Consider the following 18,277-nt stretch of genomic DNA (forward strand, 5'->3'; position numbering starts at 1 on the left):
CGTCTGCGACGTTTTAGTGGCTAGTGCAATGCACTTTTAACTTACTGAGGCTGAAATAATTTGCGAAAATGCCACTTGCCTTCCCCCCGCCGAGCTCATCTTTTACGCCGACGCCTACGATGCTAAGGAAAGCTAAACAGGCATGCAGGCGAAAAGATAAAATACTTGAGGCTCTAAACTGGACCTTCTGCATGTAAGTTCCCAAGAATTTCAGTGCGCCTGCTACTGTGACCACGTTGCCCTTACTAATGTTCTGCGACTAAATGCTCCACCAATCAATCAAAAGCCGTACAAATTATGTGCTTCCATATTTGTTATCAACTTTGCCAGCAAATTTTCTGTCTTTCATACTACCGTGTTTAGTGGCACCAATATGCACAGTTGGTCCAAAGTGCTGGAGGCCATGAGCTCGCCGACTGAACCAGAGGTTCTTCGGAAAGTCAAGAGTGATACGCATAGACCAGGGAAGGCCCAGACCGCCGTTAGTAGCACCACTTGATTTGTTTGCTGACATCGTGACCTCCGTACTTTTGAACCTGGGATACCTGTTGTCAGAGCGCAGGACACGTGTTCAGTCCTGACTGCTACGTCAAAAGACACCCATGTGCTGTGCGATGTAAGCGCTGATTAAACAATCCCAGGTCGTCTTAATTAATCCGGAGCCCTACGACGCGGCCACCGGCACATAGCCTATACGTACTTGTCGCTTCGTGACGGTGAACTGCGAAATTGTAATCTATTAATCCGCTGTGGCCTGAAGGTACTGGAAGAAGTGATTTCGTGTATTCACAAGATTAGGCATAAAACCCACACAGTCGCAGATTAATGGGCAATTTGCGGAAAGCCAGAGAGCGGAGCAGCAGTTATGGCAATCCTTGCATCCGTCTCCTCGGACAATGGCTGCGTATACTTCTCACACGCATGCATCCACACAATGCTGAACTCATAACTACATAACAGACATGGTATCTGGGTTGCAATACCCTATCATTTATCGGGATAACCCTGGGCCACAAATCCAGGTAAAGCCACCCCGATGGGTCACCGGTTTGGCGCTCGGCTGCTGAACCAAAAGAGGGGGGTTCAATCTCGGCCGCGGCGGTATCATTTCTATGGAGGCGAAGTGCTAGAGTCCCATATACTGTGCACGCTACAGAACAGAGCACGCTACATATACAGAGCACGCTAAAGAACCCAGGTGGTGGAAATTATCCGCTGCTCTCCCATAAGGCGTGCTCAGAGCCTGAGTCCCTTGGTACGTTAAACCCCTTGAAACGAAACAAAACATGTCCAGGTAAGTTCACACCGAAGGATCTTTAAAAGCGGCTTTCGATCAACGTGTCTCATAGCCCGAATTGAAGTTGGGTACAAACTACGCAATCGCGGATAGTCGGCTTTTGGATCCGGCTAGGCTTCGCAGGTATGCCGCAGCAACAAACAACAACACATCACAGCCGCGAAGCGCATAGGCCACGACGACCGTCCGCGGGATCGGAACGCGCCACCACGGAACAGTGCGTAACGATCACCTCGCGAGTTACGACACCGTAACAGAAAAGCGTGGCCTTTCCCCGCAGCTGCAGTACGGCAATACCACAGGCAGCGATATAGTAAACATAAATTCGTAGCAAAGTTACTAAATGGACTGGTTGTATGACACTTCAACGAGATTAGCACTAACAAAACGGGACAGAACGTGGAATCAGGTTACAATTACAGCTTGTGCCTTGTCAAGTGCTTCTTCCTTATATCTGCGCTAACCTTGTTGAAACTGCTGCTTAGATATCAATGCGAGCAGTTGCGTCAGTAATCGTAGCAGCAGCAGCCGGAGTGGTACTAGTATTCATTGTAGTCACTGTGGAATAGAGAGCCGAAGTGGTCTTATGCTTGCAATTTTTCTGATCTATTTTACGAGCTTTCTGCCCAACCTGTCTACTCAGAATGCATTAACTAAATCAACAATACGATCTGCGAAGTAAACGTTATTCTACCGAGGAACATTCTTAAAGCAAAACTTTCTATTTCACTCCGTACTAGTAGCGTGGGTAGTAGCGTAAACATTACTAAAACCTGTGCATATTCTCGTATGCTTGAAACAGCGTACGTGAAACATGCAGCCTTTATAAGCAGGTGGCGGTACGGTGCGGTGCCTCTGTAGCCGCAAGTAAAAGGTGACAAAATCCCGGGTTGTCAGGTGAAATCTACGAAGAGTGCTCCGCCTTTCGCTTGGCTGCCTCAGACGGGCTCGTCAAAGTAAGGGCGCGGGGACGGTGGCCCGCTTGCGCGGCGACAGACGCTCTACGTGCTGGAGAGCTTGGCGTGCAGTTCGCGTTGCGCATAAATGCATACCAATGGCTGCCCGGAAGTCGGCGGACACAGCTTGCTGTGACGGCGGCGTCTTAAGTTGGAAAGAAAGCCTAGGGGACACGAAAATCCGCGCCGAAACCATATTTGCGCTCCTCAACTTGCCAACTTCCAACAAACTCGAAACCGGGTGAGGAGCAAGGGGTGAACAAGTGCGAGAAATAGCACACCAGCGGAAACTATGGACAGACACGCGCGCACGCTCAATGTCAGTGAACTTCTTTCTCTACATTTCAGAGCGGATATTTCTCACGTTTGGATTTCACTTTTTGCCGGTACAGCATTACTTGCTTTCGATTCCGCTGGCGCTGGCGGCTGGGACGATGAAGGTCTTATCTTATGTTCCTGAAAAAAACTTATCGACATGAGAATGATCTTGGCGTCCCTCCTTCAAAGGAACGCAGACGGAAAATACAGGGCATGAGCGTTGAGTCTTTCAGAATGATCTGCCTCGCTGTTTGCAGTGGCATCTTGGTGTGTTGCTTGCGGCTCTTCTTTTGGACATATATAAGATCTTTTAATCGAGCGTCTCTCCTAACACACTATTTTAGCGAAAATACAGTAGTAGAGCGCGGAAGCCTGGCTTAAAAATTTTTTTAATTCGGAAGTAACCAATGTTAGTATAAAAGCGCAACCACTCCTTTTGATTTTTCTTTTGTACCTCTACTTGTACCGCAGTTGAAAGAATGTGTTAGTTTTACACTTACATTATTCATAATTTATATCCCTTAGTTTTAAGTCTCCTCAAGCCTTTAGCTACAACATGCGCATACACAGTCCATTATATGAACTCTTCCCCACGCATTGTTTCGCACTGCAAGTGCAGGTAGCCTGTCCGCTCACGTTTCTGCGGGTAATCTTGCGTCGTCGATCACGTTGTATGTTCCACCGTTAATATGTGCCAACAAGCTCTTTTTAGTAACCTATTGGCGAAATGAAAGCTAGTTCATAAGGCTGTCGCCGGCATGCTCTTAGCTGTGAGTGCCAAATTTTGCCGAAGCTTTAGATATGATGCTCAGCACAATATCGGCTTTAATAAAGCACGATTAGTGGCTTGCATGCATGGGACGTATCAGTTACAACTTAATCCGAGAGAAATCAGCAAGGGTCTGGTCGCGCGGGAAGTGTGTTCACGATGGACTGCTATCGCATGTAGAAGAACGGCAGATTGGGCGAGTTGGAAATGCTCCATAATATTAAAACAGCGCTAAGCGGCAAGGACAAAGAATGAAGGGAACACACACAACGGCGCTTGGACGTATTGCGTGAAGTGAAGCTTTTAGACTCCAAAACAAAAGTGAAGATAAAACAAATAAACCACGCGCTGCCGCAAGTGTTAAAACCCGTAGTTTTCGCGCTGTCATTACTGCCTTGCACAAGTGCCGTGCTGTTTCGCTCACCGATCGCCTCCTTCATGTAACTCATATTGTTGTGCGGTAATGGTATGGTATGGTATGGTATCGTATGGTATGGTATGGTATGGTATGGTATGGTATGGTATGGTATGGTATGATATGATATGGTATGGTATGGCGTGGCGTGGCGTGGCGTGGCGTGGTGTGGTGTGGTGTGGTGTGTGGTATGTGGCGTGGCGTTTAATGTCTTGAAGCTACACATGGCTTATGAGGAAAGCAGCTGTGGCGGGCTGCGAACGTATTTATATACTATCTGAGGTTATTTAACGGTGCGGACATACAACAGCACACGGACATTTTTGCATTTCGCGTCCATCGAAATGCGACCGCCGCAACCCGGATTTCGACCCCGAGACCTTGGGATCAGCAGGCGAACGCCAAGCACACTCAGCCAGCACGGTGGCTTAATTTTTATTTGTGTACCTGATCCATCAACCCTAATGCAGTACGGCATCCCCGTCGGGCTGTTCTCTGCTTATTGCCTAGAAGTTACGATTCGTGAATAATGAACCGCGATGTGATGAAACATGATGCTGAAAGGCAACTGAAGTGAAATTCATTCTGAGCTCTGCCTTTGCGCGCATATTACGAAAAACAGCGCTGGACGTCAGTTTACGCAGCTCGTTCATGTGGCCGCGCACTGAGGCTCTTGGCGGGATGTAAAGATGAGGAAAACAGCAATAACCACTTCGCTTTACTTATTGCTCCGGCAACCCCGCGGAACTTCGTAGTGGGCCGGACGAAAGTATTTCGGGAATTACGAAAAGGTCTCATGGCGTTCGACCCGGGAGAGACGGTGCAGCTAAGGAAGCTTCGCTGACATGACATCTCTTATTCAAGGCACTCGTTGGTGCGCCTATCCTTACTGGAAAAGTGATGACGTGCTTAAAAGAGTGCTATCGAAAATCTTGTACTGCCCCTCCGAGACAGCTCGAGCAGACTTCCGAGTGCGGTTCTAAGGATGCGCACGCTCATACCTCTGAGAAAGCAGGTGAGTAGCAGTATGAACGTGAAAAAACGACACACAGCAACTCGCGGTGCACATCTTCACACGCCCCTCGAAGATTTGAACCACTAGTGCCTAGAAACAGATATATTTCATTTACACGTGTCAGTTCCATCGGAAGCACTGGAAGTTTTGTTTCGCAAGTTCTAAAGGTTTACATTGCAATCAGCGGCTAAGTCCACGGCAGGATCTGCAGTGTGTATTTTAAAGTGAACTGCTATATTTTCTTGAGTGCGTTTCTAGCTTCCGTAGCATTTGCTCGAAATAGAGAGGTGCCTCTTATTTTCTCGTTTCTCTGATTTCACCGAATAGTTTATTGAAGTGATGCACCATCATACAGGTTTCATTTGAGAGAGAATTTCCCACGAGCCCAACATCGTAGCATGCAATAGACACACAAAACTCGCACTTATGAAAAGCGTTCAACTACGGATTATTAACCGTAAGCCCAAATGTATAGGCAAACGGAATATGACCTGCAACCCGCACTTACAACTCAAAAAAGTATCCCAAAAAAATTGAACCGTAGTGAGAAAGTAAGCAAATTTTAATGTATCCACGTAGATCCAGTACTCTTAGAATCAATGTCTGGAGCAGTGGTCTGAAAATAATAAGACTCTTCTCTTGAGGCGATTTAGAAGGCACTGCACTGTGCGGCTACTCTAAGCAAAGCTCAGGTGACACCGTCCACGCCTGCGAGATCCAGTGATATTGAACTGACGGCTTTGTAGCCAAATGAATAAAAAGGTAGCGCCATACACAAGCAATAGGCTAAGTACGTACTACGCTGCCTGCGCCGCCAATGAATGCCACTCGATACCTCTAGATGCGGTTGCGCGCGTATACATTAGCCACAGGTGAGATTCCACATCGATTTCTTGAGAGAATACTATGCTTCTCTCAGCCACGTTAGAGCTATCCATCTTCCACCACATCTATGACGTCATCTTTGGAGGCTATTCATCGTCATCATCATCATCAGCCTGACTACGCCCACTGCAGGGCAAAGGCCCCTGCCATGTCTCTCCAATTGACCCTGTCCTTTGCCAGTTGCGCCCACCGTATCGCCGCAAATTTCTTAAATCTCGTCACCCACGTAACTTTCTGCCGCCCCCTGCTACGCTTGCCTTCTCTTGGAATCCACTACGTTACCATTAAGAACAAGCGGTTATCTTGCCTTCTCAGTGCATGCCCTGCCCATTTCTTCCTCTTGATTTCGACTAGGAAGTCATTAACCCGCCTTTCTTCCGTCACCCACTCTGGTTTTCTCTTTGTTCCCTCCTCCGCATGTACTGCGGCGCCTGCCCACTTCCTGAAAAATGTGATGTTATCCACAGATGAAAAGATCAGCCTGAAAAAAATTTCTTAACAGCAACTTTAAATTCACTCTACTGAAAAAGAAATGGCGCTTTTCATTGTTTTTTGTTTTTTGTTTTCCAATCCTCACCACGACTCGTCACCACTCGCGCATATTCGTTTCTGCGCGTTGAGGATTAGATTTGGCTCTCTCTTTATGACATCAGCAAGAATTTCTTTAAAGGCCTTATCTGAAAGCCGACTTCCTGTCCTGTTTTGCTTTCACCCGTCGTCCTCTGTGGCTGTGTGCACGTTTCTCACCACGCTATGCCTCACGTAACCAACAAATTAAGGATGTCTATTCGTGAGACATACAGGCCCACTTCGAAAGCCTGGTTCAACACACTGGGCAGCGTCTTCTTTTGTTTTCTTCTAGCTTCACGTCAACACAAAATCGGGTGCGAAAAAATCAACTCGAAGCAAGGCATCGCAGCAGAGACCCGAAGATATGGTGAAACCATGAATATCATTAATGACGGACTTTACACCCCAACGGGTTCACTTAGCGAAACTCCGGCGGCCTCTGTTTGCATAGTTGTCCACTAATTGAAGGATGGGCAGACTCGAACGCCGTGAGTGTCAAAGGCAGGGAGACGGCAGCTAAGCAGTTTCCTTTGCTCACCTTCACAGAAAATGCACTCCTTCGATCCACGACATACCCTCTACTCGAGCGAAGGCTCTGGACGGTCAGACCCATTGTACACGCTTAGGATGCTGCTTCACTGACGGCGTGTCGTCGCAAGGAGGAGATACGCTGTGACCCAGATTGATACAGAGCCGTCATGCGCTCCTTCTGTCTACCTCAAGTTGGAATGAATGCACAGAAGAGGTGTGCAATGATTAACGAATATCAGCAGTGCCACTTTTAAACGGTCACTCGGACAGAAATTTGCCCGTTCCGGCAGGTTTTCTTTGCAGATTGCACGCACGGGCACGTGGCCGAAATCACCGTTGAATTCCACTGCAGATGATCATTGAACGCTAAAGGCATGCCGACGTGTGCTGTTGATTTTAAATCATTTGTGCCAACGCAGAAAGGATAAATGTGCGGGGTGGCAGTAGATTAAAAATCAAAGATGATATAGCATATCGCTAAAGGAGAGCGTGCGTAGAAATATTTTTATTTTCGCTTGTTAGTCGTGTTCAAGATACTCAGCAGCGGAAAATACGACGAAGCAGTCTATTGGACATCAGCCGCGTGCAGCAATAACAATAACAAAGACGCACCACAGTCACAGATACAACACAGCGCCAGACACGTGTATGTATTTCCTTGTCCATCATGCCTGCTTTTGCGCTGCCAAGGGACAGTTTCCAGGTCACACATGTACACAGCTCTTGGAACGGTTTTGTTTCTCGAAGATTTGTCTACTACACAAGCGAAGCCATTGACGGTAGCATACAGCCCCGAGTACACCGAGCTCTTTCTCTTAGCCTTTCTTGTCGAGCATGAAACACATATGTATTTTCGTGCGAAAGCACTACTGCGATGTGTAAACCCCGAGCAACATCTTGCGTTGTCTGCGTGTTTGTGCCAAGTGAAAGAAATCAAAATAAATCACATAAATATCTGCGACTGGGATTCGAACCCGCGGTGGCGTGAACAGGTCAGCTGCGGTGGCCACTGAGCGAGAGCATCCCCGCAGCCTAACACGCCTCGTGTTAAACGGCAACACACTCTCGCGCTCTGCATTGCACATCATCTACGCCGTCAACTAATACGAACATCAAACGAATATTCGAGCTTTGAGCTATGTGGCTGTAGGGAGAGAGGTGTGCGCTTCATGCGTTGGCGTATACAACGATGTTGCAGAAACACGGCACTAGAAAAATACGCACTGAAAGCATTGCTGCAGAAACAGAAACGTCGCACTGTGGCATTGGCCACCGTCGTACATTGGGTAAATTGGCACTGATATGAAAAAAGTTGAAAACGCGCATATCTGGCTCCCTGGATCACACCTCATTCGCGCTTTCGGGTAGGTGGTGGTGGTGTCCACCTGCAAAAAACTGTGCTTTCGCGCAAAATTTCATGCTTATAGCTATGCTAAACGACCAGTCAATTTTTTTTTCGCCGAAATCGCCATTGAAAACGATAGCTGGATTAGCACATGGAGTTTGTGTTTTTTATAAGCTTAACTGTTTCCTTTTTAATCATTTTTTGCAGTTATTTCTGCTGCCAACAACTTAAGAAAGACCTTGACACTTCTTAAGGCATCTTGGACCATTTTCTTCCTCCTTTTTTTCTTTGCTCTTAGTGCGTAGTTTTCGCTGAATCTCAAAGTACTTTTTTTTTAATTTTCTGTGCCTATGACGTTCAGTTCCATACCGTGAGTTCGAAGGTTCGATCCTGGCCGCAGTTCAGTGGGCGTGAAATGGGAAAATTCTGCTCTATTGAGGTTTAGAATCTCGATAAAGGCACCCCATAGGGTCGAAACTAATCCCAACAAGTCCATTTCGGCGTACCTCATAAGCTATAGTGTAGATTTGGCGCGTAGAAATCCATTAGCCTAGCCTAGCTTAGTGGAGCATTATTTCACTATGCACGGTGCGCGTAACGCACTTAACCGTATCGTCTTCCTGAACACCACATGCCGTCACAGGCGAGCGGTTAGGTGGAAATTATCGTTAGTACTGACGCGTAAACTTTCTCGGCCAACATAAGCTTTAGGCTTCTTTTGAAGAAAAAGTGGATTATATGGGGTTTACAGCGAAGCCATTAGTATGAAGATACACCATGAAGTGCCGCGCGCCTCTTGTTGTTAAACACAGACGCGGCCCCGTTCCCAAAGCACATTTTTCGACCAGTATGTAACGGCCATGGCAGGCCCATTAGGCTGCTACGTCGAAGCCGTGCACACGTGTTTCAACGATAGGTTTTACGTTCTGGGCTCCTCTGGCAAACGCTTTTTTCCTCTCCCACTTGATGGCTCTCCGGCTGCGAGAGGGAAATGAAAAAGAGAGGCGGTGATGTTAACGAGACGGCGATTCCGGTTCGCGACCCAACGCTGTGGCAACGCCTCTTTCCACAGCGCATCATAATCTGTCCAACCAGACACTTGGTTTGTCCAATGCGTTCGTAACTATACGTCTAAATCTATGTTGCTGCCACTAACTCATTCTTAACGTGTTTTTGCGTCTACGGGCTCGAGGGTGCTCTTCAAGTGCCGTTAGATGGCCTTAATTGCTTCACTAATGCGCGGCCTTTATAGGGAGCATTTTCAGTGGCGCGCTGCGCACCGGGAACATTAGCGTGCAACGAGAAAAGAACACGAAAATATCCACTTTCGCAGAATCGCCTTCCAAACGATCTCACGCGTAGTCAAGCTTCAGTTTTAAGCTTTGAGATGGTATCCAACCCAGCTTTCGTACTGCCATGAGAAGCTTCTCGTGGCGCAGACTGTTTACATAGCTTTCCCACGCTGACACCACAGTTCGAGGGAGACAGAGGGAAGGCAGGGAAGGAAACCAAAATCGTGTATCGGTTGGCTACCACGCATTCTGTGGTAAGAAGGGAAGGGATAAGAAGCACAATCCCAATCAGTCACACAAGACTGGCACTCTAAGTCAATGAAACAGTTATTTGTAGGCCTAGAGGGCCGCCGATTGCTGCGGCCACAATCCGAGGATCTTATCTTCCGCTCGATTCCCGCCAACAAATGTTTCCAAAGACATTACAGACATTAATGAAAAATGAACGCTTGCCACCATCCGGTGCAAAAAAACTCGCATCAGACTGAACATCGGTTACATTAGCGCGATTTCCCTGCAATTCCAAGTTTAGCAAACACATCACAAGACCGTATGCACGGTCACGGTAATAATACCAAAAGAACCACACCTGATACGGCCGGCTTAAAGATTATCACTAAAACAAACACAAGTCAAGCTGATTCAGTGTCACGAAAAGATGATCGCACGTACTTGAAGTGTACGTCATAGCGCTCTATGAGGAAGAGAGTCAGTACTTTCGCTTAGACTTCGCTTTATACATTTTAACAAAAGTTGAGTGCAGCAGTCTGCAAAATACCGTAAGATAAAATGACGACTGCTTGTAGTGGGCTCATAACAAGATTCTTTTTCTATTGCTTCTAAATTTGCAGTTTTTTTGTTAAATTTGCAATTTTTTGTATTTTTTTTCTTGCGAAAGGCATGTAGAATGGCTAGCATTAAGCAGCGTCCAATGTTCTTCGACTTCGTCATACGCCGCCATATCAATTACTTAACCTTTACATGTGTTGGGAAACCCTCCACAGGAGCTCATTATGTCTGGAAAGAAACACATGGCGGGGATTATTTCAGGCTAGCCTGTTAAAGATGGGAAGGTCAAGTTGTCGCTTTTGATCAGGCAACCTAACAGACTTTCGCACGCAGAACACAGGCAATTTCTCTGACGAAGAGTTCCGGTATAACCCATTCGGTTGCACTCAGTGTTAGGGGAAATGTTCAGCGGTGCACATAACGACTTGCGTTCAGTGCTCCAAAGGGGGTAACACGAATCTGTCGAGGTGCCGACCGGTTTTAGGACGGTAGTGGAATGAGAGAACTTCTCTGGGGCAAAGTCGTCGGCGTCTGTGGCCATTCGAACTCTGTCAGCGTCGAGAATAGCGCAATCGATCACCCAGCCTTCAGAGGCACTGAGCGAAACTGCAAGGAAGAAACGTATGTTTGAGCAAGATGCGAGTCTGTGAGCGCCATTGCGAAGCACGTTTCGACGGCGCGAGTGATCTGCGCCGACATTTGCACGCCTGTCACGTTCGGCCAATCGGCACCGGAGCTACGGCGCAGCGTCGCCCGGGTCGACCTCTTGGCTACTATTGGACTTCGCAGTCAACATGCTGGTCAACCGTGCCTTTCGAATGCAGGCACCTACAATTTGGCCGCAGAAGACTGGCGGTAATACTGCACCTTGTCTTAAAGATCTGCGCGCGAAGTTTGTCTTAAAGATCTGCGCGCGAAGTCTGTAAGAGGCTAAACAAGAAGAAATAACAACAGTAGGCTGGTCTGGGCTTGTTTCGACCAGTTGATCAGCTGTGGCTTCGCAGGCGTGTGACGTAAACCAAGTTCAGATCACGTTCAGCACTGAATACTCACCTAACCGTTGGTGCAGTGCGGCCGTGAGCAACCGCGTAGAGGTAGAAACAGTAACAACTTCATTTGATCACAGCAGTACTCTAGATGAGGCCAGCAGCGCATGTCTGCATCTAATTTATAGGAATGCAGAAAATGCTCAGCTTACTTTCATGTTGGCGAATGGTTGAACAAAAATGTATTTATCTACTCGCGCGCAGGTTTCCTGCTTAATTTGAGTATATTAGTTTTACTTTATCATTTTTCCCTCTTGCAGGGACTAGTAAATGTGTGCCCTTTGAGAGGATATTTCTTATACGAATGTCTAAATGGGCTAGGGACTCGGTAAGAATCCCTGAAATCAATTTTTATTTTCTATGTGTGCATTCGACAAAAATAAAAAATCTATTTGCCATTGCTTTCATGTAGGTAATTGCGCGAATAGTTATTCCAGCTTCAAAGTCGAAGTGTGCGTGCTACCAAAATAGACACATGTAAACCGCGCTCAATTTCTAGACTTTTAAATGTCCATTCTATTATTTACTGACAGAAAACTCTTACGGTTATATTTTAGGCTCTTAGCCTATTACCGAATATTGTGCACATCGAACACTAGGATATGAGATGAAGATGATTCTGAGCAACACCGACTGACTTCAAAACAATTAATATCAAACAATGCGAGTAATATCGCTAACTTGTATTGAGTCTTCTTCCGTGTTATGTTTAGCGCTGCCGTTTTTCAGAGGCAGCAGAGCGCAGCTCTTTCAACTGGCTGAAGAACAACCGTGAAAAACAGTCGCAGATTGCACACAATGCTGCTAAACATCAAGAAAACTTATCTACTGTCACGTACTGTCTTTGTGTCTCTACACTTCCGAGTATTCTTTAGACGCATTAGTGAGCGTTATCTTTTGAAATTGAACATTGTTCTCAGAGCGGCAACAACCAGCCCCGAGCACAGCCGTTTTCGCTGCAGTACTGTTTCCCAAACCATGGAGCAAAGATTGTTTATAGTTTCTTGTTTGTATTAGTTCGATTGCGTTGTCCTCGGAGACAATTCATTCCATTTGTGATAATAATATGGTGCGGGATAGTGGATGATCATTTCTATGAATATAACGTGCATTTCGAACGTGAAAAACACGAAGTGAACAAGGGAGGAGAAAACCTCAGGGTGCTTGCGAACGTACGACAAGACGCCTTGTCTTCGTCTGGGCAACGCGCTCATGATTTGTGGAGTTTAAAAAGGCCCTTCACTCCGAGGAGGAAGGCCCGGTGAGGGAAAGGAAGGAGTGAAGTGGGAAGTGTGTTAGGATGGTGAGCGTGAATCTTGTCGATGATGATGGCTCTTAAAGTGGATTAAGCAGTTCACCTACAAAGCTGCGAAAAGAAATAGGTCAGCTCAGCAGATAGGAATCCGGCGTTGTGGAGCGTGGAGAGATAGCGAACGTTGGCTTCAAAGGCTGCGTGTCCTGCTGGGACAGGTGTCATTGTATGACTGCCTGCGTTGACCTGAAAAAAGTCACCGGGGAAGGAAGAAAAAACAGGCATTCCCCTCCCTTGCTAACTTAATATGTGCCTGCCCCCTCTCTCTCTGCCATGTCCAATGGGAGTTCGTTTCGAAACTGAGTCATGACTGAGGCGCGTTGATGACAAAGCATTTACTCCGGCTCAGTGAAATGTGATAGTCAGGCAGACAATTTTTTCTATAGTAACTATCAATTTTGTGTACAAAAAATGACAACCAACATTGGCGGTGGGGTGCTTTGTTTTTTCTTCTTCATCGTGCTGTTGTAATGGAGTTTTACTTAGGTGTACATAACAAGGCAGATGGTTCTGATTCTTAACAAGCGGAAAACTAGAGCAAAGTGCCAGAGTTTCTGTTTCCATTTTTTTTTCAGGTTTTTTTTTTCATTTTCGAGCTACTGGTGTAATTTCTTTCAGGATGCCGAGAAATCTCCAGACCTACCGTTTCTTGAAACCTATGCTGTCGCTACATCAAATTGAGCGCTGAGGCACCATCAGGCGTCTAGTGGATAATAGTTTTTTTTGCACTGAGCTCCTGTCTGTCATTGGTATCTGCGTGTTATTTGACACCTTTTAATGTCGATCGCCGATGGGTAATCTATGGCACCAAATTTCATCTGTGGCACCAAATTTCATCACACACCTGTCAGCTCGTTGTTAAGGGCTGTTTTGAAAAATTAGGCTTTTTCGGTACCACACGATCACCTATATGTTACTGTTACAATTTACTCCCTGTGCTAAATGTATCTATGCAAAAGGACACTTATGACGCGCTTCTAAACTCATTTATCTATTCATCTGATAATAAATGTGTCCAGCGAAATGGAGACAGAAACCTTGAGAAAGGGACGAATAGCTGGCGACAATTGTAAAGTTCAAATTTGGCGATTTTTATTTTCATTTATATTCCGATCAGAATAACTATATTGTTCTTCTCTGTCTCTTTTCGCAGGCACTCACGCATGACAACGCACCAGGAAGACTTCCACCGCCTAATCGGTAAGAAGTGCGTTATTTTCGCACATTAGTAACTTCTATCCGGGTGGAGACAACTTGGCGTAAATGGCGTTCATACGAAAGAATATCTTCACGCGTTATCAGCAAAAAAATACAATGGGCTGAAGGTTGACAGTACACGGCTTACGACAAAAAGGAGACTGCGCCCGCATTGTTCAAGCCAAAGTAAATCTGTAGAAACGCGTCTAGTTTGCACGGCGGCTATCAACTGCCACGTGCCGCTGAACATGCACAATCTCCAAGAGAATTTCGAAAGTTCAGTACACCCTGTTGATTTCTTATGGCCGTCGGTAAAAGTTGATAGGAGGGAAGCAAACATTTTAGAGGTAATATTTTGCAGCGATTAGAAAGAGCCGGTCATGATCATTTGTTTTTTTTCGCAGACTCTCTCGGGGATTCATACTTTTCTCCAAATTCAAAGTTCAAAGTATCTCCACTTAGCTGCGCTGGGTTCGCTGGTGGCTGCCAATAGACGACGCTAGATACTGATGTGCAGGAAATATGGGAGCGTTGGGCACTAATTTGCTCGCCTTGTTAAATAAGAGATGAAAAATAACCATAAAGGTTTTGTGTGTCACATCTATTTTACTCTGTAAAGACCCAGTGTTCGGCAGGTGTAACGCCTTTATAGTGGCGGCTCTATTTGAATACGCATTATGTACCATGATCAGCTCTTTAATTGCTGATGTCTATTCTTTTAAAGTTAAAATTTATACTTCCTCGTTTGCTTTTGCACACCCTTCGTATGACAACTACAGGGCATCTGAATCGAGGATGCAGCAATTAAAACTATGTTTCATTTCATTTCATTTATTCTACGCAGTGAAGCACATGAAGGGGAGAGAGGAAAAGTTTCCTTGCGGGCAGCTTGACAAGCTCGCAACACCTAATACATAAGGGCCGGGGCAGACAAGAGTATAAGCGGTACGGGAAACATGAAGAAACAACACAATTTGTGAAAATTTCTTTTACGAGAAAAATTAATACTGAGAGACATCAAACGATAATACAAATACAGAAATAATATAAAAATTTACACAGCAAAAGAAAGTAGCTATGTCTCTCTGAGGTGTTACAAAAAATTCCAATATAGCACAAAGCACTTATATGCAAAGTAAACGCAACCAAATCTCCATTCGTCAGAATATACATGCAATAATACAAATCAAGTGTATAACATGTTCACTTTTCTTATATATTCATGTATCGTATCATTATTAGGAGGGTTATTTAACAGTCTTCGAAATATGTTCGACAGCACTTCAACTCCGTAATTTGTTCTTGACGAAGGAAACTCCCATTGTTCCTTCTGCTGTGTATGAAATGCTTGACGGTTTTTACCTATGTTGGCCAACTGTGATAGAAAGTTATTCTGCTTTTCACCTTTTATTAGGGCTTTACACAGACAGAAATCGTAAGAGTGTATTTATGCATGAAATGTAGCCAAATCTTGCTCAAACGTGAAACTTTTGATCCTGATTTCAGAACTGCATTTTGTATTAAATTAACTGCTATTGTTTTTCAGTGACTGGAGTGAACTCCCTGGTAACATCACACATGCTGTGTTGCATAATTAACAAAATATTTATAAAGGAAAGTTCTTCGTATAAGGGTATTAGATTTTTTATACATACAACGCTCAAGCAAATAAAATTTCAACTCCAGCAAGCATATTTACAAGAAAACATTAAAAAAAAATAAGTTTAAAAACTGCGATAGAAAATCTAGATCTTTATTGCACTCCTCAACGTCTCAGAGTTCATGCACAAAAAAAAAACTGCTTCATTTGTTACGGAATGCTGAAGGGAAGAGAGATAGCACTCACATAAAAAGCTTTAAAAAGTCAACCTTAAAATTTATTCCCTTGTTTTCGTCTTTTATCGCATCCCATATTTTTTGCTTTTGGTCTGAGAAATACGGCATTCAAGGTAGTGGAAGCTCTGATCTCTCTTCTATATGCTGATAACAAGATGGCGATGCTCTATTGTCGGGACCCTGCAGAATTCGCAACATACCGGGACTATCAGAAGAGCCATTCGCACACAATTCTCGACAACCACAAATCAAAAGAAAAACATTATTTTTAAATTGGCATCTCATATTTGCCTATATTTTTTGTCACGAGGCAGATGAAGACCCGATAGTTGAGAAAAAATAAATTGAGAAATAAAAAATATTGACCATTCGCCACTTGTATCCGAAATTATATAAGCCTAAATTCCAGTTTTATTATGGCGGAAGGAATTAAGGAGCTTTGCAACCAGATCTCTACAGTAGGGGTGACCTCTGCACATTTCTTGCAATATGGATTCTGAAAATATCAATCATTTTTCATTACGTGCGCGAGTTGTAGAAAGGCAACGTTGAGTGCTTAAGCCTCTGACATTTTGCTTTAAAAAAACAAATCCAACGCAAATTCAATTTTTCGTCAGAACGGGACTTGCGAATACCGGAAAGTGACCACTCATATTGCAGTTTTTTCCGCTGCAATCTTCTCCTATTTAGACTTTCTGGAAGGGCTCTGAGAGAGGCTGACGTAGCATGTCTGATTGAGCGCCGTTAGCTAAAAGCATTTTCTAACAACAAGCCCCCGGCCAGGGAAAGTTCAGCTCTCTCATCATGGTTGAACCACTGAATCATCCCAGCCTTCTCGAAATACTATTGCCTTTATTTAAGCTCCGTTGGGAGGCGCTGCCGAGCAAGTCAGTGCGATCTGCTGACTTCGTGCAGCTTACAAGGTCACCAAATATTACGTTAAGACATTCTGGCGCACTAGTTGGTCTTGAAGCGTCCTGAAACAGATAGCACGATCTGTGTCTGTGTCTTAGATCGTGTGCGTGCATCATGTTACGCTGTTCGATTCAAGATACCAAAAATTAAACGAAAAACAATAAGTGTCCTTAGTTTATGCTTGCACTGGTGCTGAAAACTGTGGGACCGGCAGGCGTCGCAAATGAAATAGGCTCCCGAAGGCATTTGTAAAGGCATTCTCAGAAGCTGCACTAGCTTTTGAGCAGTAGAAATTGCTCAGTACGAATATGAAGCAGCTCAACTCCTAGCTCGTTGTTGCGCTTCTAGGTTTAGACAGCTAAAAGGTGCAAACTAAAAAAATTTCGTTTTCCTTTCAATGTTTTCCTTTCTCGGCCTGTGCACTATTCGAATACAGATCATCAATACGAAAGCCGCATGTAGGACTTAAAGTCAAAAGCTGCACGTGAGCTATGACGGACCGAGGGCAGAGGATCAATTTAGACACCTCGATGTTCGCATTTACACAGCACACCGGCTGTTCTGCATGTTCCCTTCATAGAAATGCGGCTTCCGTGGCCTTGATTCGATCCCGCGAACTTGGGCTCAGCATCGGAGCGCCGTAGCCACTAAGCCGCGAGGCTCGTGAAAGCGAAATCTTTCACATAGTCCGCTGGACTATGCTTTATATCGTCAACCCGTTTTAAAGAAAACATTAAGCGAGGCAATCGGTCAATAAAACTAACTTGGCGAAGAAGAGTAGCTTCATGGGCCAGTTGGTGTAAGATAATTGAAGAAACAAGCTGAAAAGGCGCGTTCAAAAGAGGAACTCGTCTATTGTAACGAACACCTCTATCCTGCTGTTTATTTTAAGCATGAAATGCTTTAGCTACCGTTGTCGGTGACCTTGAGGTGACGTCGAGCCAAAACCGGTAGCCAACATCCAGGCTTCATTTTTCCGTCCTCCGAGAACCGAAACGGGATCATGCAGGTACCGAACGCGATTTAACAAGACGATGCTCTCGGCTCTCTAAGCACTCGTTCGTACAGGACTGGCATACAAATGCTAGGTGCTTTTCAAACGAGTTGCAAAAATCGAGAAAGAGCCGCTCCAGGGTACCAGCCGCTGAATATCAGTAGGTAGGTCGCTCGGGTACTGATCCGGAGTTCCCGGATTCTAAACCGACCGCGGCGGCCGCGTTTCGATGGATGCGAAACGCAAAGGCTAGAACAGCGCCTGAAGAAGGCCGAACGACAGGCAGCAAAAGACTCCAGAGAGAGAGCCCGCTGCCCCGCTAGAAGTACAGCACTTGAAGGAGACGGAACGACAGGCAGCGAAAGACGAAAGATATACAGCCCGCTGCTCAGCTAGAACAGCGCCTGAAGAAGGCCGAACGACAGGCAGCAAAAGACTCCAGAGAGAGAGCCCGCTGCCCCGCTAGAAGTACAGCACTTGAAGGAGACGGAACGACAGGCAGCGAAAGACGAAAGATATACAGCCCGCTGCTCAGCTAGAACAGCGCCTGAAGAAGGCCAAACGACAGGCAGCAAAAGACTCCAGAGAGAGAGCCCGCTGCCCCACTAGAAGTACAGCACCTGAAGGAGACGGAACGACAGGCAGCGAAAGACGAAAGATATACAGCCCGCTGCTCAGCTAGAACAGCGCCTGAAGAAGGCCGAACGACAGGCAGCAAAAGACTCCAGAGAGAGAGCCCGCTGCCCCGCTAGAAGTACAGCACTTGAAGGAGACGGAACGACAAGCAGCGAAAGA

At 45.6% G+C, this 18,277-nt stretch overlaps 1 protein-coding gene across 8 annotated transcripts in view; it reads left to right on the forward strand.

Annotated features, from left to right (window-relative positions):
* SPR (G protein-coupled sex peptide receptor) overlaps positions 1–18,277 on the forward strand; it is a 352,892-nt gene that overhangs the window by 247,360 nt on the left and 87,255 nt on the right. For all 8 annotated transcript variants that reach the window (XM_077668286.1, XM_077668284.1, XM_077668285.1 and 5 more), the window contains one exon: positions 13,694–13,740. The gene's annotated coding sequence lies outside the window, so the exon portion shown is untranslated. The remainder of the gene's footprint in view (positions 1–13,693; positions 13,741–18,277) is intronic.

Source organism: Amblyomma americanum, chromosome 6 (genome assembly GCF_052857255.1).
Source record: "Amblyomma americanum isolate KBUSLIRL-KWMA chromosome 6, ASM5285725v1, whole genome shotgun sequence".
NCBI classification, from domain to species: domain Eukaryota; kingdom Metazoa; phylum Arthropoda; class Arachnida; order Ixodida; family Ixodidae; genus Amblyomma; species Amblyomma americanum.